The following is a 23601-nucleotide window of genomic DNA, read 5'->3' on the forward strand; positions in this document are numbered from 1 at the left end:
TGCTGTTTGCAATGGCTGTCTGCCGAGGAGAGACAGGCACCTAGCAACATCTGTTGTTGGGGCAATGGATGAATTCCCTGCTATGTTTGTTAACTGCTCATTACTCTGTAATTTGTCTATGATTGTAATCATGTGATAACGTGTTTATCATTCATTACCTTTGAAACTTGTCATGATTTTGACCAGCTCTACCTGGAGCTCATTACCTTTGTAAATTCTCATGATTAATGTGTTTATGATTCATTACCTTTGCAATTATTCATGAGTGTGACCAGCTCTACCTGGAGCTCATTGCCTTTGTAACTTGGTCATGATTATGACCAGATCTAGTTCATTACCTTTGTAACTTGCTCAGCTATCAAAACTTTGGAGTCCAGTCCCTGGACCAATTATGTATCTCTGTAATCTTTTGACTACCGCCCACAGGATGGGTATGGGGTGCATAATAAACATATTAAACTGAACTGAACTAGTTGTACGTCTGGCAGTAGCGGCTGTTTCGATGCCGGTCAGCCATGTTTAAATGCTCAATTCTTTCCCACGTTTGGCACTGAGGAAAAAAGTCCTACAGACCTGTCATTTCCTTGGAGATTTAGTTGATCAGGTTTTCTGCCATGTTGTCTTCCCGTTAAACACTGGTGCAGTTGATATGGAGGTCAGTTATTTCACTGTAGTGGAAAACGTCTCATGTCTGGTTCACGTCTGGCAGCAGCAGGTCTGGTACTTGAATGCCGGTCCCTCTTTTGTCATATATAGTCCATTTCGTTGTCGTCACCGTCAGTTTTTATGTCACTATAGGTTCCTTGCATGTTGTTGCAGCAGTACTTGCAAATTTGGCCATCACTGGAGTTCGGATAGGCCCAGGGGACGGCAAGATATAGGAGCAGCCTTGTTGCTGCTTGCTGCGGCTACCTATCAGACTTGTCAGACACTGCAACATCATGGAATATTGATTCTGAGGACATGCACATAACCTTCACGACTACGACAACTACTACAACTAACCCATTTCTTTGGGAAGGACCTACTTCCACTGGGGAATCCCGCCTACCAGTGACTATGCCCTACTCTGCTACACCTGACATTACTATATAAGCGCCAGGCTCCTTGCTTCTGCTTCAGAATTGTAGTGATACTGGTCCTGTGGGGAGCAGCAGCAGGATAATACTGCACCACCTCTAGGGGCCCTTAACAACAACAACAGTTTGGTGTGTGTCATGGGCACCAACACATGGTGTGTGATTCTCTCCTACTTTATCCATTTATCAGCGATGCAGATTACATGGTGAGTTTAAATATGTGGCCTGTAGTTATAACTTTTCTCTTGACATATGCAAGACATCACCATCCCTGTAGAAGCCATTATTAGATGTACTAGTCATTATATTTTGTTGTTGCAGAAGTACTATGAAGATTCTATGTTCAATAAAGCCTAGAGATAAGGCCTGTGTTTCTATCACAACAATTTATTGAACATAGAATCCTGGGCTACCTGGTGGTGATCCTGCGCTAGACTACATCACAACATGGAGCGTTTACTGAAACCTGAGAGGCTAGACTGTGACCCCAGCTTATCAACGGCTGCTCAGGAATGGAAGCACTGGTTTAAGACTTTCGAAAACTTCTTGGGAGCCCTTCCTAAAGAAGATCTAGATAAACTAAGTCTGCTCATCAATTTTGTGTCACCTAAGATATATGAGGCTATTTCTGAGTGTAATACCTACGAAGATGCTATCAAAACCCTCAAGTCTCAGTATATTAAACCTACAAATGAAATCTTTGCACGCTATCGCCTTGCAACTCGCCGCCAGCAGATTGATGAGTCCTTAGAGGAATACTTTCAAGCACTGAAAATTTTAGGTAAGGACTGTCACTTCCAAGCAGTGACAGCTGCTCAGTATTGTGAAGAGTCCATCAGGGATGCTTTTATCAGTGGCCTGCAATCACCAATAATAAGGCAGCGTTTATTGGAGAATAAAACTCTCGACTTAGCCGCTGCCTTTGACCAGGCAAGAGCTCTAGATTCAGCCCAGAAGAATTCTGAAGTATACAGTACCACTCAGCCTTCTCGAGTGGTAAGTGCTGCAATTCCTGACCAAGACTCTTGCAATGAAGTTACTGGGGAACCTGCCTCAGTGACAGCAGCAGCAGGTACGGTGTGTTTCTTTTGTGGTTTTTCAAGACATCCACGTCCAAAGTGTCCTGCTCGTGAAGCAATGTGCCATAAATGCCACAAGAAAGGTCACTTTGCTAAAGTATGTCGTGCTAATGCATCAACAAGAGCTAGTGCCTCCACACATTCCAGTGATCATGCGACTCTAGCAACAGTGACTTCTGCGGCTACTCCAAATTCACTGTCAAAGGCAGTTGTGAAAGTATTCATCAAAGGAACAGAAGTAGATGGTCTTATTGATAGTGGCAGCTCAGAGAGTTTCATAAACCTTGACTTAGTTAAACGGCTCTCCTTGACTCTACATCACTCATCAGGTACCGTTTCCATGGCATCAACATCTCTCTCTATTCAGACCTTAGGGTTTTGTAAGGTAAATCTCAGAGTTAATGGAAAGGATTATCAAGATGTACATTTAGCTATTCTGCCACAACTGTGCTCTGATGTTATCCTTGGTCAGGACTTTCAGAAGCTGCATGGTAGTGTCACCTTAACATATGGAGGTGAACTGCCTCCTCTTGTTGTCTGTGGACTTAGCACTTTAAGGGTAGACCCACCAAAGCTGTTTGCAAATCTTACCGCGGATTGCCATCCTATATCAGCTAAGTCACGCCGCTATTCTTATGAGGATCGGATGTTCATTGAGAAAGAAACTCAGAGGCTGCTGAAGGAGGGTATTATAGAACCGAGTGATTCCCCTTGGCGTGCACAGGTTGTTGTTGTTAAAGATGGTTATAGGAAACGGAGACTGGCTATCGATTACTCTGAGACAATCAACAAATTTACACTTCTTGATGGGTACCCTCTACCTCGAATTGACGATACAGTGAACAAAATTGCTCAGTACTACGTGTTTAGCACAATTGATCTGCAGAGTGCCTATCATCAAGTCCCTATAAGGAATGAAGATAAACCATACACAGCGTTTCAGGCTAGTGATGGCCTGTATCAGTTTACCAGAGTCCCTTTTGGAGTCACCAATGGGGTAGCCTGCTTCCAACGAATTATGGATTCACTCATTCAGGAAGAGCAACTCATGGGAACTTACGCGTATTTAGATAATGTTACCATTTGTGGCAAGACCCAGGAGGAACATGATGCAAACCTTGATAAGTTTTTGGAAGCCGCCAAGAAGAAAAATATCAGTTACAATGAGGAAAAGTGCACTTTTTCAACTAAAAGGCTTAGCATCCTTGGTTATGTAGTGGAAGGAGGTTCAATATTCCCAGACCCTGAACGACTACGACCTCTACGGGAACTTCCAATGCCTCAAGACAAAAAGTCACTCCGAAGAACTCTTGGTCTCTTTGCTTATTACTCACAATGGATCTACAACTATTCAAGTAAAGTCCGCCCATTGAGTGCTACCACATTTCCTGTGACAAAGGAAGCAGAAGCCGCTTTCCATACTCTCAAACAGGACATTGAAAACTCAGTAGTTCAAGCCATTGATGAGTCCCTACCATTCGAAGTGGAAACGGATGCATCTGACATTGCCATTGCTGCAGTCTTATCTCAGGCAGGACGACCAGTAGCCTTCTTTTCGAGAACTTTTCAAGGATCAGAGAAATGTTATGCTGCTGTAGAAAAGGAAGCCCAGGCCATCATAGAAGCAGTTCGCCACTGGAGGCATTATTTAACTGGTAGACATTTCACCATAAGGACTGACCAATGGTCCGTGATGTATATGTTCGACAAGAGGCACAAAAGTAGGATAAAGAATGACAAGATATTACGCTGGAGGATGGAACTATCGTGTTATGACTTTGATATTCTGTACCGACCGGGTCAAGAGAACATCTCACCTGATGCATTCTTTAGGTCCCACTGTGGAGCAGCATGTCATGATTTGCAATCACTCTAAGCTCTCCACAATTTGCAATCACTCTCAGCTCTCCACAAGGCTTTGTGTCACCCAGGAGTTACACGCCTGTACCATTTTGTCAAATCAAAGAACATGCCCTACTCAGTGGAAGATGTGCGACAAGTGATCAGAGCATGCAGAGTATGTGCAGAGTGCAAGCCAAACTTTCATCAGCCAGAGAAGACTCATCTCATAAAATCCACCCAGCCTTTCGAAAGATTGAATATAGATTTCAAAGGACCTCTACCAAGCACAAATCAGAATAGGTATTTCCTTAACATAGTAGATGAATATTCAAGGTTTCCCTTTGTATTCCCCTGTGCAAATATGGCTGCTTCAACTGTTATTAGTTGTCTTTCACAGTTGTTCTCTATTTTTGGTATGCCAGCTTATATCCATTCAGACAGGGGATCCTCGTTCATGAGTAACGAACTTCAGGAGTTTTTGGCTAGCAAAGGTATTGCCTGCAGCAGAACAACAAGCTACAACCCTCAAGGCAATGGTCAAGTGGAGCGGTTCAATGGTACTATATGGAAGGCAGTTACAATGACATTAAAGTCGCGCAATCTACCTGTTCAACACTGGCAAACTGTCCTACCTGATGCTCTTCACTCTATTAGATCACTGCTGTGCACAGCTACTAATGCAACCCCTCATGAAAGACTCCTCAACTATTCACGTCGTTCCTCTACGGGAGCCTCCGTGCCCACTTGGTTATGTCATCCTGGACCCGTTCTCCTGAAGAGTCACCGTAGGATGAACAAGACGGATCCTTTAGTGGAAGAGGTAGAGCTCCTGCAAGCTAATCCACATTACGCCCACATTCGCTACCAAAATGGTGAAGAGACTACAGTATCTACAAGACATTTAGCCCCAGTTGAAATCCCTATTAGTGTGGAATCTCAAGATACACCAATAGATGTGAAAGATGCTTCGTTTTCTCCTGGAAAGCCCCTTGAGACTACCCCTATGGAAATAGAGGATTCTGCTCCAGCAGTTAATCAAACCCCGCTGGAAAATATCGAACCTGGTGAAGAGGCTCAAGGGCTACGAAGGTCGGGACGTGTACGTCGCCCACCTAACAGTTTGGGAGATTACTGTCTCTGATATTTTAGAAGGGGGAGATTGTAGTGATACTGGTCCTGTGGGGAGCAGCAGCAGGATAATACTGCACCACCTCTAGGGGCCCTTAACAACAACAACAGTTTGGTGTGTGTCATGGGCACCAACACATGGTGTGTGATTCTCTCCTACTTTATCCATTTATCAGCGATGCAGATTACATGGTGAGTTTAAATATGTGGCCTGTAGTTATAACTTTTCTCTTGACATATGCAAGACATCACCATCCCTGTAGAAGCCATTATTAGATGTACTAGTCATTATATTTTGTTGTTGCAGAAGTACTATGAAGATTCTATGTTCAATAAAGCCTAGAGATAAGGCCTGTGTTTCTATCACAACAAGAATCTCCACGACTATGGTGCTCTTCGCACCTATTCCAAGGTTGAGGGACTGATTACCTCATCTTCTGTACATAGTTCTACTGTCTTCAAGTTATGTCCTAGAATTTGTATTGATAAAGCCACTGGATGGCGAAACGTCTACAATAAAGATACCCAGATGTTGCACCTGTGTCTTAATTTCACATGTACAAGGTATACATGTACAAGGTATACATGTACAAGGTACACAGACCATAGCTGACATCAGTGACACACTACTATATAGAAAGCCCCTTGTTATGCTGAGCATTTCCAGCAAATTAGGCAAATTTTGTCCCAGGATGCGACCCACACCAGTCTACTAACACCCAGGTGCCTATTTTACTGAAAGGCGAACATGGATAGCAGGTGTCTTAAGGAAACACGTCGTAATGTTTTCACCCGTACCAGGGATCGACCCCCGGACCGTAGTGTGTGAACCGAGTGCGCTAGCAATCGACCTGCAGGACACCTTGAGGAGGAATTTAGGGAACAAGTAGTCTGGTGGAGGTAGAAAAAAAGGATAATGGTAGCATTACCGATAAACTCCAGGTGGTTGACACGGGCTTAGCAAGCACATTCAAGCAAGCTTGAAAGCAGCACTAAAAGCTAACCAGAACAAGCTAAGGCAGCCTGCAGTTATAGCTGTCCTAAGGCCCAGCATGTCTCTGTGTACGTCCTACAGTGCTGCTGGCATACCAGTGTTTCCTGTAGTGGCTTAGTTAAGAACAATTTAACGAGCATTGCAGTACTGACATTTTAAGTGGGACATGCCAGAGGTTCACTTATAAACAGTAAGTTTGTGGTGATTTGCTTGTACACAGTGAACATTCATCTGTCATACGTGTGCTAGAAGTGTTAAATGCTGCTTTCCCCAACAGTTAATTGTCATTTGCAAGCCTGTATTAAGATTTTAAAAGGCTCAGAGTGTGCTTCAGTGTAGCGACTCCTTACATTTGATAAATCAGTGTAATACATGCTCTGCTCAGTTCTGGGGCCCAGTCCCTGGACCCATTACGTACCTCTAATCTGTAAATACCTTTGTAACTTGTCATGATTGTGACTAGACCTACCTGGAATTCATTACCTTTGTAAATTGTGAGTTCATTACCTTTGTAAATTGTGAATTCATTACCTCTAACTTGCTCAGCTATCAAAACTTTGGAGTCCAGTCCCTGGACCAAATATGTACCTCTGTAATCTTTTGACTACCGCCCACAGGATGGGTATCTGGAGTTTATCTGGAGAGAGTTCCGGGGGTCAACGCCCCCGCGGCCCGGTCTGTGACCAGGCCTCCTTAGGTCAGTGTCCCAGGATGCGACCCACACCAGTCGACTAACAACCAGGTACCCATTTTACTGATGGGGAACATAGACAACAGGTGGAAAGAAACACGTCCAATGTTTCTACTCTGGCTGGGAATCGAACCCAGGCCCTCGCCGTGTGAAGCGAGAGCGTTAACCACCAGGCATAATAAACATATTAAACTAACTAACTGCTCAGTGTAACTGAACTATTAAATATGGTTACATAATTAAGTTGCTTGTCCTAGTGTCATTGCTGTGTTTTCTAAACACATTTTCTCGTTCAGACTGAAACTTTACTGCTAAATTCCCAGTAATATTTCAAATTGCAGTGTTCATCTGTGGTGTGAGTGTGTAACTTATGCTTTGTATTTTTACTGTGAACAAGCTTACTCCTGCATAATGTTCAGTTTCATGAATACTTTCTTACTTGAGTAATTCGGTTACCTTTAAACTGTGTTAAGCAGGAGTCAGCCATCTCATCTAGTGGGTTTAGCGCCTAGTTAAAATTGTAAGAGCAACAATTTGCAATCATTATACTTCTAGTTGTGTAAATTGTTTTAGACTATTTGATCAACTGGATTGTAGTGTTTAACTTCTGACACACCAAGTTAATGACTGCAGACTCACAGACACATAATAAACACATTAAACTAAAACGCTGGTAACTCCAGAAGCTGGGCCTAGTGTGTGACCTTGAGAAGTTGAGTGTGTTTATTACGACCAGCGGTGTACCACTCTCACCTATATTTACATCAACACAAGTGTATTCTAAGTGATAAAGTGTACACTTGGTGTACTTGGTAACACTTGTTATACATAGTAACGCGTGTGTAAGTGAGATTGTTTAGGTACTGGTTCATCTATCTACAGCTGCACACTTATGCTTGCATACATGTATAACATAGTAATGTGTGAGTTACCCAGGATGGACCAAGCAAGTCGACCAGAGTGATTTATCTCATTGTCATTGTAACATTACCTAGTTTTTTTTTTGTTTTTTTTTTTTTTTTTTAGTAATATTGTTTACAATGTATGGTTGGGGTAAGAGGTTGTCTTCAGCATTCATTGTGATGTCCGCTATATTATTATTTCAGTGAGGTACATTAGGTGGCAGTAGCCTGAACTAACTCAAGTGGAAGTTATCATTGAATTTGAACCTCTTGTTTAATGTGATATGTCAGAATTCTAATTTTATGCTCAATATTACCTACTTTGTCTCTCTCTCTCTTTTCATCTTTGTAATTTGTGATAAGGTGCAAGACCTCGCCTGTACCATTCATTATATCATTATATGTACCATATTATTAACACATACAAGAAGTCTCTGAATGTATTTTTAGTAAGGTGTGTATCGTATTAAGTAGTAGTAATCTGGGTTAAGCATAATTGGATGTGTTCATTGATCTTGAACACTTGTGTCATATGATCTATTTTAGACTTCTGACTTTATAGTAAATATTTACTCTTGCATAAGCTATAAGGGAAAAAAGATAAGCGAGGAATTCTTGTGTTGTGAGTCTTACACCAGATATCATCACTGGCAAACATGGCAACTGTCATAGAGGAACCTATTTCTGCAGGTGATGGAAATGATGATAGCTTCCAGACCTTTAAAAGTAAACAAAAGAGAAAAAGTGAGAAAGGGCTAGAGCGTCGACGTAGTCAGACTCACTTGACTCGTACACAATGTGACACTAAACGTCCTTGGTGCACAGAGGCTGCAAGAAGTCTTTCTTCAAAGGAAGAATGTGTTAAGCTGAACTTCCCTGACAACACCCCGCTGCCTGCTAAGTGTGCATGGCTAATGGAAGCTGTAAACAAGCATCCTAACTCAAGGATCCAATTTAGGAAAAACACACACAACTTTGTGTTTGTGGAACAGAATGCAGAACTGATCAATGATCTACTTAGTACACCTTATGGGGGTATAAGCTGCTCCGACCTCCATCAGACACTCACCACTTTAAAAAATGGGTCAGTATCCAAAGATTATGATCTTTGGATACTCTTTCTGCATGGACCCATCCCATCTGACTCAGTGAGCATATCATCAAGCCTAAAAGACCTAAAGGAAAATCCCAAATTATTGCCAGTTGGGTGGGTCCTGTTCCCCTCCCCCGGAATATCTGGGTGCATGGTTTACGTTTCCTAAACATCGAAGTGTACCTACCCCCTAAACGTAGGTGTTACGAATGCCAGCACTATGGCCATGTTGCAGTAGACTGTGGAATACTACATTCTTGGTGTGGTAAGTGTGCTGGGAAACATTCCACTGGAGAATGCACAGTAGGCCCTGACAGCCAAAAATTTAAGTGTATTAACTGTAAAGAAGTTGGGGTTACAGTTTCCCACAAGGACTGCAGTCAGAACCCAAACAACCTTCGATGTAAACCTGATAACAGTCCTTTAATGGTAACTGAGGATGAGGCCATCCAGTCTACCACAGCCAGATCTGAGACTGAACATCTGCAAAGTGTGCAAGAACCCCACCTCACTGCAAAGGATTCTGGTGATACCAGAATGCCATCACACACACCAGCTGTGGAGGAGCTAGCCATCCCTGCTAGCACATTTGGAACTACTGGTCTGCCACTACAGATACCTATGGCTACACCTGAATATGGGGATGAGTTTGTCATTTCTCCCAATACACACAACTACAACAGTCAGACGGACACCACACAGGTAACCCCCCTGGAAACTGGAGAGGAGTCAGATGCACAGGACCTACCTGCAATGAATGATGAAACAGAGAACACTAATGTAACCATGGTACCTGTTAAGGTGATAGGTGTTAAAGAAAGCACTAACCCAGAAGTGCCATCCTCCGGAGAGGCATTGAATTCGCCTGACCTTCCTCACATTATAACAAATTTCCAGAAAAAAATTGAGCATCTTGAACAGATCCTGACAAGTTTAATGAATATATGTAATCAGGATGATGCTCTTGAGCATGGTGATGTCAAAAGTGCAGCAATCCCTGTTCAGCTTCCAGCAATTTGTAAGAAAGAAGCCCATGACTCTTGCCTTCAAGACTTGCCTTGGAACTGGCTGCCAATATGTCGAAAAATGCTTAAAAATAAAGGTCCTGAAGATAAAGACGTACAAACTATGCTATTTGCTCTTAAGTGCCTGCACACTGTAGTCAAAGCATAATAGCTTTACCATCTTATGAGCAAGAGATTGTAATAACTCACTACAATGGATACATTACAAATCTTTTCATGGAACATTGCTTCCATCAGGAAGCGGTTGCCTGACTTACATCATATTAGTGCAACCAAGAATATTGATGTCATCTGTTTGCAGGAATGTAGATTGAAAGATGGAGCACCGCCACCAAACTTGCCTGGATATGCAGCTTATAACCTAAGGTCAACCAACTGTTGTGTGATGTATGTCAGAAAGAACTTGCCACATTCACTCCTTTCCTTGTAGAGTCGAGTTAACATGCAGTATCATGGTGTCAAAGTACATGCAGGCGATTTTTCCATAAACATTTTTAATTTCTATGCCCCAGCGAACCAGCTTCGACCTGATGCTTTACCAGATCGCATCAATAGTGAACATACCATCATTCTTGGAGATTTTAATGCCAGACATAAGAATATTGGTGGGTCTATAACAAACACCAATGGAACTAAACTAGTGAAATTGCTAAATGAGCATGATAATGTTCGAATTGTGGGCACTACTGAGCCTACTCACATATATGGTGGCATACTAGATCTGTGTCTTGGGTTTAATACATCATATACGATGCATGACTGTCATAGTTAATGATCTTCTATCTGATCACTTCCCAAGACTAACAACTGTCAATCTTGATCACATCTCCAGCAATCAAGGAGCTAAATACAGAAGGAGGAAACTTATTCTCAAACCAGAACACAGAGACAACTTTATTAGCCACTTGGATCAATGGTATAAGAATTACGAGCCCATTGGCACACAAAAATTTAATGATGATTTAATTACCACTATTGAGAGTGTTCTCACAGATCAAGTGGGCAGGAATAGGAAACAAAGACCCTCCACTATAAATAACAATAAAAACCAATGTAAATACTATAATGATCCACAGCTACGCAATCTAACACGTGCAGCTAGGAGGATTGGTAAAGCATACCGTGAATGTAGAACCCCAGACCTGCTCAGAACGTTCCAAGCTGCACTAACAAATGCAAGGAATAGAAAGGAAGAACTTGGGCAACAGGAATGGGAACAGTTTGTTAGTGGATTAAATAGGTCCACCCCTTTGAGTTTGGCTTGGAAAGGTATAAATAAAATAACCAGGAAAAAGACTGGCAATGTTGCTCATCCCTTTCCTCTTGAAAAAGCAAATGACCTCAAATGACTGGTCCAAAACATCCAGGCATGAAAACCTTCTATCTCATATTAGAAAAAATTTAGAGTACTTCTGAAGAAATGTTGAAACTGATTAATTTTATGAGCCAAAATATTGATGAGAGTGATTGCCTCTTTACCGAGTATGAATTAGATAATGCATTAACCAAAGGTCGATCAACTGCTCCTGGAGAGGATAGTATAACCTATGATATTCTCAGAACTCTAAGGCACGTGCCTGATAACCCTTTGTTGGCACTGTATAATCTCTGTTACATTGAGGGCGTTCTTCCTACTTCCTGGACCAATAGTCTCATTGTGCCTATCCCTAAGCCCCAACAGCCTGATACATTTAGGCGATCTCCTTAACTAGTTGTCTTTGTAAAACTTTTGAAAGAATGATGCTTAACAGACTGTACTACAGAATCAGACACCAACTTTCCCCCTACCTCTATGGGTTCATGAAAGGTAAAAGTGTGCAGAACTGTATTTCCACCTTTCTCACTGCACACACCTCTACTAGTTTTACCACTTTTCTTGATCTAAAATCTGCATTTGATATTGCGAACAGAACCGTTATACTACATGAACTAGCCAAAATGAATATTGGTGGTAGCTTACTCTGCTGGATAATAGGATACCTGTCAAATAGAGTATCCTCTGTCCTTTACCAAGGCTTCAGAAGTGATTCTAAAGAAATGTCTTTAGGTACACCGCAGGGAGGAGTTCTTAGTCCCATGCTGTTTAATATTCTGATTAATGCTCTCCTAAATGCTCTACCTGCCTCACCTAAGCATATAGCTATAAGCTATGCTGATGATATCATGATCCATACAACAGGGCATAAGATGAATACCATTCTTAATGAAGTTCAAGCAATTTGTAATCGACTAGGCCTCATAATATCTTCCTCTAAAACAGTGGTTCCCAAACTTTTTCAGCTTGTTACCCAATTTAACATGCCACATAAAGCATGTTACCCCTTTCACAAAATGTTGTTATTATTGATATATATGGCTAAACGTGAACGTATACAGCCTCGCATACTCTGCTAATCCTAGCAAAACCATTGAAAACGTAAGTACCACACATACATTATATATAAAATTAATAATAGCTACAAATTCACAGTAACAGTGGGTAAATACTAACTATATACTGCACAGGGCAGTACACATACATACCAGCTTATGTCTACCTCAGCTGATGCTCACAGATAAACTGACAGTGTGAAATAGAGGCAGCCTCAGGAAGTGAGTGACGCATACTGGACAGGTCGATCTGGGCTACTGGGTGACTTTTGTCCTGAAGCATACTTGTCAAAATACTTTTGGGTTTCCACACACTTAGCTATATATTTCTTCTTTTCTAATACTGTATATTAGTTTTTGATGTTTATTGTTATTTGGTTTAACTTTATTACTTATAATAGGTTTACTTTACAACTTTATATACTAAGACAAAGTTAACAATAATCCTCATACCGGGTACCGCATTGTTTTCTTGATTTTCAGAATTCATAACTTTTTTTCTGTCACCCCTCCATTACCCCCCAAAAATGGTTAAATTACCCCCAGGGGGTAATTTACCCCCAGTTTGGAAACCACTGCTCTAAAACAAAGATATTAACAAGCAAACGACATCCCCCACCCATCTATTTGCAGGGTGAAATCATTAGCTACGTTAAAACTTACAGATAACTTGGTGTAGATATACCCTTTAACAAATCCACTATACCACAACTAAACAAGAAATGCAAAGCTAGGCTAAATGCTCTCAAAGCTGTTGCTGGCTACAATCCCAACTATGGTGCTAATGTGAGAATCGTGAGAATGATGTACATAGCCTATGTTAGGTCCTTAATTGATTATGCTGCTCCCATATTGATATTAGCTAGAGAAAGTTCTCTCCGACCCTTGGAGTTAATGCAAAATGAAGCTCTCAGGATTATTCTTGGCTGTCCCAGATCTACAAAAGATCTTAACATTCAAATTCAAATTCAAAGTTTATTCTCTATAAGGATTACAATGTTGAGTTTACAGTAATTTGGTTATTGTTTGGTTTACATGTAGTAAAATTGTGATTACAGAGTGTACCACTAGAACGCTTAGCATGGCTAGGCATTTCGGGCATACTTAGTTTTATTCTTAATTGTAAAATATTACAAATTATGAGGTAAGTTGGTATTATGGCTAAGTGACTAAATACTAGTTTGTGAGTTTAGCAATGTGAATGCTTTTGTTTTGGCACAGTACATAGTTTCAGTATTGGAGTATCACAGGATTCATTATTTTAAGACTGAGATTAATATTTCTGTTTATGGTTAAATGAGTGAGCGAGTGTAAGTGTGAACCACCAGGTGGTATTCGTGTAGTTAGTTGACGGGGTGTATCAGGGAGATAAGATGTTTTCTAATGGTAGTTTTGAAGGTGATGAATGTGTCTGCAGTTCTAGAGTTCTCAGGTAGGGTATTTCAGATTTTAGGGCCTTTGACGTACATTGAATTTTTGTAAAGGTTTAGTTGGACACGGAGAATGTCGTAGAGATGTTTGTTTCTGGTGTTATGCCTGTGGGTTCTGTCACAACTATCAAGAAAGCGTTTTAGGTCAAGGTTGATATTAGAGTTTAAGGCCCTGTAGATATAGATTGCACAGTAGTAAGTGTGGATGTACTGAACTGGGAGTAAGTTTAGATCTTTGAAGAGTGGGGGGGTGTGCTGCCAGGGATGGGATTTAGTGATTATTCTTACTGCAGCTTTTTGTTGGGTTATTATTGGCTTTAGGTGTGTTGCTGCAGTTGATCCCCAAGCACAAATAGCATAGGTGAGGTATGGATAAATGAGTGGTATAGTGTGAGAAGGGCATTTTGCGCCATGTAGTATCGTATCTTGGAGAGGATCCCAACCGTTTTGGATACTTTTTTGGCTATATGCTGGATATGGGTGCTGAAATTCAGGTTGTTGTCAAGGTATAAGCCTAGGAATTTTCCCCCATTATTTCTGGTAATTAGAGTGTTGTCAATCTTAATGTTAATTTGTGCATCTCCTGCTCTGCTACCAAACATAATATAGTAAGTTTTGTCAGTGTTAAGCGTAAGTTTATTGGCTGTCATCCAAGTCGATATTTTAATCAGCTCCTCATTCACAATGGTGTTGAGGGTGGCAAGATTAGGGTGAGAGATGACATAAGTCGTGTCATCAGCAAAGAGAATGGGTTTCAGGTGTTGGGATACATTTGGAAGGTCATTGATGTATATGAGGAAGAGCAGGGGACCAAGGACACTTCCCTGCGGAACTCCAGTATCAAGTGGCCGTGTTGCTGATGCTGTGTCTTTAATGGTGACGTACTGATACCTATTAGTAATGTAAGATTTGAAATAAGCAAGCGCATGGCCTCTTATACCGTAGTGGTCAAGTTTGTGGAGTAGGATTTCGTGGTTTACTGTGTCAAAAGCTTTTCTTAGGTCAATAAAAATTCCTAGTGGATATTCCTTATTTTCCAATGCTGTGTAAAGCAGATCTAGCATTTTTATGATTGCATCATTAGTGCTTTTATTTTTCCTGAATCCAAACTGGCAGGGGTTGAGTATGTTTTGAGCCGTTATAAATGAATACAGTCTCCTGTGCACGAGTTTCTCAAAGATTTTGGATAGCAATGGTAAGTTAGATATTGGCCTATAGTTGTTTAAGTCTGTAGGGTCACCACCTTTATGTATTGGTGTAACCCTTGCCATCTTGAGTAGTTTCGGGAAGGTGCTAGGTATTTCTAGTATCAGTGATAGGATTGTTGAAATTAACACTGTACTCGGTATTAGAATGTTGAGAAACGAACCAGACACAGTCACAGTGAATCTTACCAAGTGTCTAGAGGTAAATACACACAGATCTAAATGGATTGTGAAAACGTGCAATTGCATTAAGTTTTATAACCTGCATGAACTGTATCACTGTAGGCAACAAGAGCATTTCACCCCTCCATGGAAGATGTGCTCATTTAATATCACATACCTACAAGTCCCTCCCAAGAAGCTTATTGCTAGTAATCCCTTCCTTAAATCTCTTGTTAGAGCAACTGCTCAAGAAGAAATTTCTCACCTAGCTGGTAGTAATAAGTTATCACAAGTTATATACACTGATGGATCTAAACAGGAGTCTTCTGGCAGGGCTGCATCTGCTCTTGTTGCCACCTCCCTAGTTAAGAACGATAATAAATTTGTTGAGTTAGGCATAAGAATTAACAACTTGGCGTCTACACTGCAAACTGAATTGTTTGCAATCCTAATGGCGTTAAAGCTAACCTATGACACTGAGCTTGACTATCATCATTACTGATTCTATGTCATCATTGAAGGCTCTTGACTCATATAATGACTCCAACAACATGCTCATTGGAGAAGCCAGGTATAGATACTCAAAAATTAGGGACAAAGGAATTAATGTACAATTGCTATGGATCCCATCACACATTGGATTACTCCTTCATGATAAAGTTGATATGTTAGCCAAGAAGAGTACCCAGAATGAGAATGTAGAATATAACTTTGGTATAACTGTGTCTAGCATTAGGAATAATATTATGAGAGAAGTAAATAATGAAAATGATTGTTATAGGAATGCAGTTAGAAGCCTGAGTAGATCTGTAACCCACTATGATAACATGAACGTAGATAAGTATGTTTATGGAGCAACTTGCAATGTGAACAGACTGACTGATGTTGTAGTGGCCAGGCTTAGGCTTGGTTACAAGTACTTCTGGCAGTTTGGGAGACACAGATGATCAAACTAAATGTAAATTATGTGATCAGGCATATGGTCACTCTCTTGAACACTATGTGCTTAATTGTCCACTTATTGAGGAATACAGACAGACAGTATAATAACCTATGTGACATGTCAAGATATCTTATTAATGAAAATAAGATACCAGATATACTAAGCAAATTTCCTAAATTTGCTTGCAACATAAGTGAACTATAGATATGTAGATATAAATCCATATGTATTCCTGTTAACCCTTTGGGGCCTAGTTCCTAGGCCATTTGTGTATACATATGCTCTCGCGCTACCGTCCACAGGATGGATATGGGGTGCACAATAAACTAGCCACTTCGGTGGCAAAACCTAAAATCTAATCGATAAAATGTTATGTAAATGAACACAGATGTGACTAATGTGACAAGTTCCTGGAGAGCGAAACGTTGCCACAATAAAAGTCAAATTAGTTGCATCTGTGTCCATTAGGGGGGTTTGATGGATGATGAAATTAGAGGGGGGGGGGGTGTTAGGATAAATAGGGAATAAGAAATGGCTGGATTAATGGATTAAGGTACAAGTGAATAAAGAGTTAAGAAACGTTTATAAAAGAGAGCAAAACAAAGTTTGGAAAGAAAAACTAGAGAAAAAGTGTATTATATAAGGAGATTACAATGTCGTCTGTGTATATGAAATACTTGTACCCATTTTATTAACCAAAATAAGCATCCACGTATTTGGGTATCTATATCAAGCTGATGAATAACATCTGATGCACTTCGGTATCTTTATACCGAAACGTTCCGCCTACGCAGTAGGCTTCTCTATTCGACTGAAGCTTACTGTGTAGGCGAAACGTTTGGGGAATAACGATACTGAAGATATCTTGTCGATATGGTATATACCATTAATGGTATTTTGCATCAAACTATGCATCTCCCTCTACATTAATATATCCTCTCCACGAGTCACCACCATAGTACATTCACAGCATTTAAAAATAAAACATTTCGCCCCGTGCAGAGCGACAGACACATACATGGAGGTTCTGTCCCATGTCTTCACCCTTAACTCAATAACAAAAAAATAAATAAATAAAAGTGTGCGCGCGTAGTCGCACCAGGAAAAAATTAACCACATTTCAGAGAAAAAATAAAATAAAAAAATTTCCAACTCAATAACTCTCCGGAAAAATGACAACTTTGTTTCTGCAGCCAACAAAAGGCTTTTCCCTGAACAAAAGCAGATCAATGAAAGCACAAATGTTCATGAAGTGAGCCCCTTCAAGAGGAAGGGTAGGTGTAGGGGAAGGGATTGTAGGGCTCATTATCCAAGGAATAGGATTACCATACGTTCCTCGAATTTAACTTTAGTATTATCCGTTCTCCAGATGCTGTGTGACCCATACATCTGTTTAAATATATTTAATATTGCTTTAAATCTCTTTCGTACCACTTCCATTGTATCTAATATGTACAATATGTCTAATATCTCTCATTACATTGTACAATGTGTCTAATATCTCTCAATGAATTGTGCAATGTGTCTGAAAATTTGTCTGGACTGCCTCCAAGTGAGTCACCTACCCTGGCAAGCTCTGTTGACACCGAGCTCTGAGGTCGGTACCTCAGCCTCACAAGTGGCTTATAGGACAGATTTTCATAAATGACTGATGTTGCAAGAAGTCTCGCCTGCATGCACGTTTAAAGGACTAACTTACTTGGTGTTGCAGCATATATCCTGATCTTTAACCTCCCTAAGCTTAGCCCCTTTGGACCTTCCCCTCAGAAACCACGTGCAACCGGGAGCCTTAATTCCTGCAATATTCAATCGATATTAGTGACCTGCCTGCACCTCGGAAATTCCTGTATCCAAGAGGGTGTGTATCCCCTAGTATAACTATGCAGAAACGGACACTAGCTTCTAGGTAGACAAGAGAAAATCATGTACTGGTCATGAACTGCCGGGTGCACAAAGGCCACAGCTCAACTCACTCGCAATTTTCCCGACTTGGCGCCATCTGCTGATCACGGCACGTGTTGTCCAGTTGGTGTCTGGTCATAGAAGAAAGATCTGGCGTCTTCGAGACCTGCACCTCGTCGTTCAAACTTGGGCTGCCAGTTCTCCCTAGCTAACTTAACCTAGTGTTTGCCTACATTATCGGCCTATTACTATCTATGGTCTACTACCTTAGGTCTACATTATTATTATCTACAGTTGCCTCAATAATCCCAATATTAGTGTGCTAACAGTATAAACTACCTACTTCTTCCCTGAAGGGTAAATCTATAAATTAAGTAGTACCTTCCATCCACCTACGCCAATCCGAGAGAGTGCTTTTGTTTTTGGGTGGGTGTAAGGGCCCTCGAACGGTGTGTTTTTCCCCGTTGGGACTTCTCGGACCGAATAAGTTCCAACAGTGTAATATCTCATTACATTGTACAATGTGTCTAATATAAGAACATAAGTTTGTAGATGAATGGTTCAGAGAACCGACATGTTGATAAATTAGACACATGTGCAACTCTTGGGTATCTTTATTGAGGATACCCAAGAGTTGCACATGTGTCTAATTTATCAATAAGAACATAAGAATGGAGGAACACTGCAAAAGGCCTACTGGCCCATGCGAGGCAAGTCCTTATCAAAACGACCTCTATCTTAAGTTACCCAAGAAGTAACTCCCATACCCAATGACATCAATCAAACCCAGCCCCTCCCACTCATATTTGTCCAGTCTTCTTAAAGCTACCCAAGGTCCTAGCCTCTATCACACCACTGGGAAGACTGAAGATTGAGACACTTATGCAACATGTGGGAATCTTTATTCAGGAAACGTTCCGCCCCACAGTGGCTTCATCAGTCCAATACAAAGTAGAAAGGTGTAAGGAGAGAAGGCGTTTGAGGTAATCAGTCCCTCAGCCTGGAGTCGACGTGTTCAGTCCATCAATCTTGTAGAATGTACAGCATAGGGCCGTAGACGTGGCTTATATACTGTAGTGAGGTGAGGCGAAGCAGGAGGTGGGGTCATAGTGGTATCATCTACTAGTCAAAGTAGGTCTTCGTCCAAAGGTTGGACAAGTGTTGAAGAATTCTTTGTAACAAGATCCCATGATGCTGCAGTGTCTGACAGTTGTGATGAATGGTTTGAAAAACTGACAAGTTGAAGATTGAGACACTTATGCAACATATGGGAATCTTTATTTAGGAAACGTTTCGCCACATTTATCACAACTGGGAAGACTGTTCCACGCATCTACAACTCTGTTAGAAAACCAATACTTACCTATGTCCTTTCTAAATCTAAATTTATCCAACTTAAATCCATTATTTCTGGTTCTAACCTGGTTAGACACCCTCAGTACTTTAATATCTCCCTTGTTTATGCCCGTCATCCACTTATACACTTCAATGATATCTCCCCTCATTCTACGCCTCTCCAGAGAGTGGAGATTCAAGGCTTTAAGTCTATCTTCATACGGGAGGTTCCTTACACAGTAAATCATTTTAGTCATTCTTCTCTGTATGTTCTCTAATGAGTCTATATCCATCTGTAGTAAGGGGACCAAAACTGAGCAGCATAATCTAAATGAGGCCTCACTAGTGATGTATAGAGCTGTAAAATAACTTTTGGACTTCTGTTACTTATACTTCTTGAGATAAATCCAAGTAATCTGTTGGCCTTGTTGCGCACACTAAGGCACTGCTGTCTTGGCTTCAGATTTCTGCTTACCATGACTCCCAAGTCTTTCACATTCTGTATGATCAAGCTCTACTTCACCTAGATTATAGCTTCGAGGGTTATTTTCATTACCAAGGGCTAGTACCTTACACTGAATGAGGAATATCTCTCATTACATTGTAAAATGTGTAATATCTCATTACATTGTACAGGTGAGGAAAAAAGTTCCTGGACACTATCTTAATCATAAACAATAATTCCTAATAAATTTGCTTTGGGTACAGATCTAAAGTTTAGTCAAAATTTTATTTCCATCAATAAAAATTCGGATGGAAAGAAGTAAGATTCTGCGACTAAAAATCTCTCAAAGTGAAATAATAAAATTATGATTTTATTATTTAAAAGTCGTTAAAATAATTAAAAGTCTGGGAACCTGAAGCCAATGTTAGAGAAAGTGAGATTTTTTTGGTAGAATTGGAATGAGGAATATATTTTGACTTCATCTCAAACCATTCTGTCCCTATCCACCTTGTCAATTCCTCTCAGTATTTATATGTCGTTGCCTCTCCTATCCCGCCTGTCCTTCAGTGTCGTTAGATATCAAGGAACGAGTACTACTCTCCATATCCCTGGATAAACCTTGTTTGTTTCCCCAATTCCAGGTTCTGTAGGATTCCCTGCTGGCTTGGAGTTTCTCCATAATGATAAATATTAGTAATAAAAAATAATTAAGGTAATTATATTTAGAGCCGAGAGGATCAATTGTTCAGTCATAATATGTCGAATGGAAGGAGAGTTGACCTAAAATCTTCCTCTCAAAACTTTTTCTGTTACTGAATGTTGATGTTTGACAAGTCTTTTCTCCGATATTTTTGGTTTACTTTTTCTTAAAGTTATTTTTATTCATTCTATTTCCTCCCCCCTTTTTTTTTTTTTTTTTTTTGTCGGTTGATTTCTTACAGTCTTCCTCCAAGCTTCATGCAGATTTTTAAATTGCCCCCTTTCATTTTTCTTGCGTCATTACATTTTAACCTGAACTTCCTCCTTCATGCCTGAATTTTCTCAAACCATTTTCTCCTTTTTCCCTTGAGAACCACGATTTTCTCATCCTTTCTCTGCAACACTAAAACACTCTCTACCGCTCCCTTTACCCCCCCCGCATTCAAGAATTACTACTACTTTCTCTCCTTGCTTCCTCTCCATTTTCTCCTGGCCGGTGTGCGTGTGAGGGCGCTTCTCTCGTGTGCCATCTCTCAGCCATTCTGGCCAGTGTGTGAGTCTGTGAGGCCTTGTTTATGCCTCCAAGTGTCGGCCGGGAAGCGGTATGTTCCTCTCTCTGGGTCCTCGGGGACTGCTCCAGGCTTCTTTATATCTGTGATCCACCTTGTGGGCTGCCGGAGCCCTGAAAGACTCGCTGCTACCTAAACCTTAAAAGACCACTAGCAGTGTAAAAGAATAACCTAGGTGTCTATTGTTCACCGAGCATTCACCCGTCACGGGTGAAACGTTGAGCATGTTTCGTTACACCTGCTGGCCCTGTTCACCTAGCAATAAGTGGGCACCTGTGTGTTAGCCGACTGCTGGTGGTGGCAACCTGGGGGATAAGTTACCCGAAATGCTCTGCATAACCAAGAGCTATCTATACAATATTCCAAAAATGTCAGCTAGGTTTGTATCAGTTTTATCACGTTCTTATACAGACGTTAAAAAAACTGAGCATCTTATCCCACCTAAGATGGGATTAGTCACGCCACTTACGGTTTTTACAGGGACGGATCCAGGAATTATCCTTTCCTGTACCGAGAGGGAGAGGAGGAAAGGCTTTAGTAAATCAGCAATGGAGCACTGCAAAAACCTTGGGAAAACCCTGCATTGCCAGTCTCAGAATGTGATCTTCAGTAAAGCGAGCCAGTAGTCAAGTTTTCAGCTTTCGTGAAGCAGAAAAGCAGTTCAGTAACCGATATACTGACAGGCAAAGTTGCGATATCTGCAGCAAGGTTACGTTTGATTCAACCTTTTAAAAACTTTTATTTAATGTCTGTTATGGACAACTTGGTACATGTTTTTTTTTTGCCAAGGTATTTCATTCTCAATCGTTACCAATATTGGTAACGATTATGGTAACTTTTGATATCAGAGTCCATTTTAATTGTTTCTAATGGTGCTAAAATGTCGAGACAAAGAATGATTGGTGATTTTTCCGAGCGACTGTCCCATAATTCTTTGACATTCAATTTGAACATCGAACTGTTTAGTCAATACATTACTCAAAATATTTTGAAATACCACTTCACAATAAAACAGTTAAATCATTAAATAAATTAGCAGCAAAAGCAAAATTCATAGTGAAATCATTTTTGTCTGGGTATGGATGCCTTGCTTGCATGATCAGAAGTAAGTACCCGAATTCAGCCGAGTATCTAAACTCAATATTAACCGAAAATTATTTTTAAGACTTTAGTTTTACACATTTTCATGCAAAAACGTGGCTTTTGCCCTGGTACTGTACAGCGGTACAATAACTGTCAAGAACACAGTAAATTTGCTATGGGCTTACATTAGTGGTAAATTATATAGATTTAACCTCTTAACCCAAAAGAAGTCATATGTAACTTATTTTCAGTGTTGAGCTAATAGTAAATTGGCACATATAATAAGCAAGCATATTGCTTTAAGGTGTATGGTAAGCAGAGCCCTAAAGAACGCAACCCTTTACACAGAAATAATCTTATCTAATCTTATCACTTGTTTGATATCTATTTACTGAAATGGAGATTTCTGTTATTCCTTTTAAATAAACGTTTTATTTTTTCTTAGGCTTCTTTTTTCCGTAAATCATTAATGCCAATAATGTATTGCGAAGAGCTATTTGTCATAAAGAAGTACAGTAGAAACACTTCTTACTATACCACTTAAAGACAGCTGAATTATTTCAGACTATTAGAGGCCACGATCCTCTCAACCTGATTATCTTGAATCATGACTATATCAACGTTTAGTAAAAATCCGAATTTGCTAGGAGGAACTAAAGTCAGTGATCACATATTAAAGATATGAAAATATCAAATGTTAAAGTAGTTCCAGCCCTACTGGAGGTGCCTGCACAAGCACACCCGCTGGAGGTGCTGTGGCGTTGATCACCACAGTAGCCTCCTTATGTAATGTTGATTACACATACGAAAGTAGTTTTATAGCCTTGAAGCTATGCTTGTTAGGTCGTTTCCCAAGCTTTTACAGGTCGTATTTTTGTGTGTGTGTGGGGGGGGGGGGAGTTCTGCTCCTCTGTCAGCACCTGGAAGTTCTGACTGATTTCACACCAGATACCTGTAGATGACAATCTCTCCTCACCTCTCTTATTGATGTACATGTCATGACAAGCCGCTTGGGTTGACTTGATGGAGCTCTACCTGTCTTGCAAGCAGGAGTCTTTTCTGTCCAATAAGCAGAGTAAAATAAAAATTATGCCATAAATCTGATAGTTCAATATCTATATTTTGCACCCCATGCCAATCCGGTCATGTGTAGTCAAAAAGATTACAGATGTACATAATGGGTCAAGGGACTGTGATAATGAAGTGATTTTTGGAAAATCCTACCGAGTCTCTTCACTTAACTCCGACTTTAACTTCTCGCGACTTAGGAATTTCGGTTTAAATCTTTAACTTAGTCATTTAAATTAATAAAAATCTGAAATCTTGTACCTTAAGAAAAAAGGATCCAACGTATATAAAAAAATTCTAACCACGTCTCCTTCCACATAACTCTCTCTCTCTCTCTCTGTCTCTCTCTCTCTCTCTGTCTCTCTCTCTCTCTCTGTCTCTCTCTCTCTCTCTGTCTGTCTGTCTGTCTCTCTCTCTCTGTCTCTCTCTCTCTCTCTCTCTCTCTCTCTCTCTCTCTCTCTCTCTCTCTCTCTCTCTCTCTCTCTCTGTCTCAATCTGATTAAAAACAACCAACAATTTTTATCACCGAGGACAAAAAAAAAAAAAAAACCAGCTTT

The 23601-nt window shown here is 40.5% G+C and overlaps 1 long non-coding RNA gene across 2 annotated transcripts in view; it reads right to left on the reverse strand.

Moving 5' to 3' along the window:
• The window catches only part of LOC138854312 (uncharacterized), a 63927-nt gene that overhangs the window by 34211 nt on the left and 6115 nt on the right, over positions 1–23601 (reverse strand). The window contains exon 3 of one of the 2 annotated variants that reach the window (XR_011393516.1): positions 22953–23035. The exons of the other annotated variant lie outside the window; for it this stretch is intronic. This is a non-coding gene — a long non-coding RNA (uncharacterized lncRNA). The remainder of the gene's footprint in view (positions 1–22952; positions 23036–23601) is intronic. 2 annotated transcript variants of the gene reach the window in all.

The sequence above is a fragment of the Cherax quadricarinatus genome, chromosome 4, assembly GCF_038502225.1.
Source record: "Cherax quadricarinatus isolate ZL_2023a chromosome 4, ASM3850222v1, whole genome shotgun sequence".
Classification (NCBI taxonomy): domain Eukaryota; kingdom Metazoa; phylum Arthropoda; class Malacostraca; order Decapoda; family Parastacidae; genus Cherax; species Cherax quadricarinatus.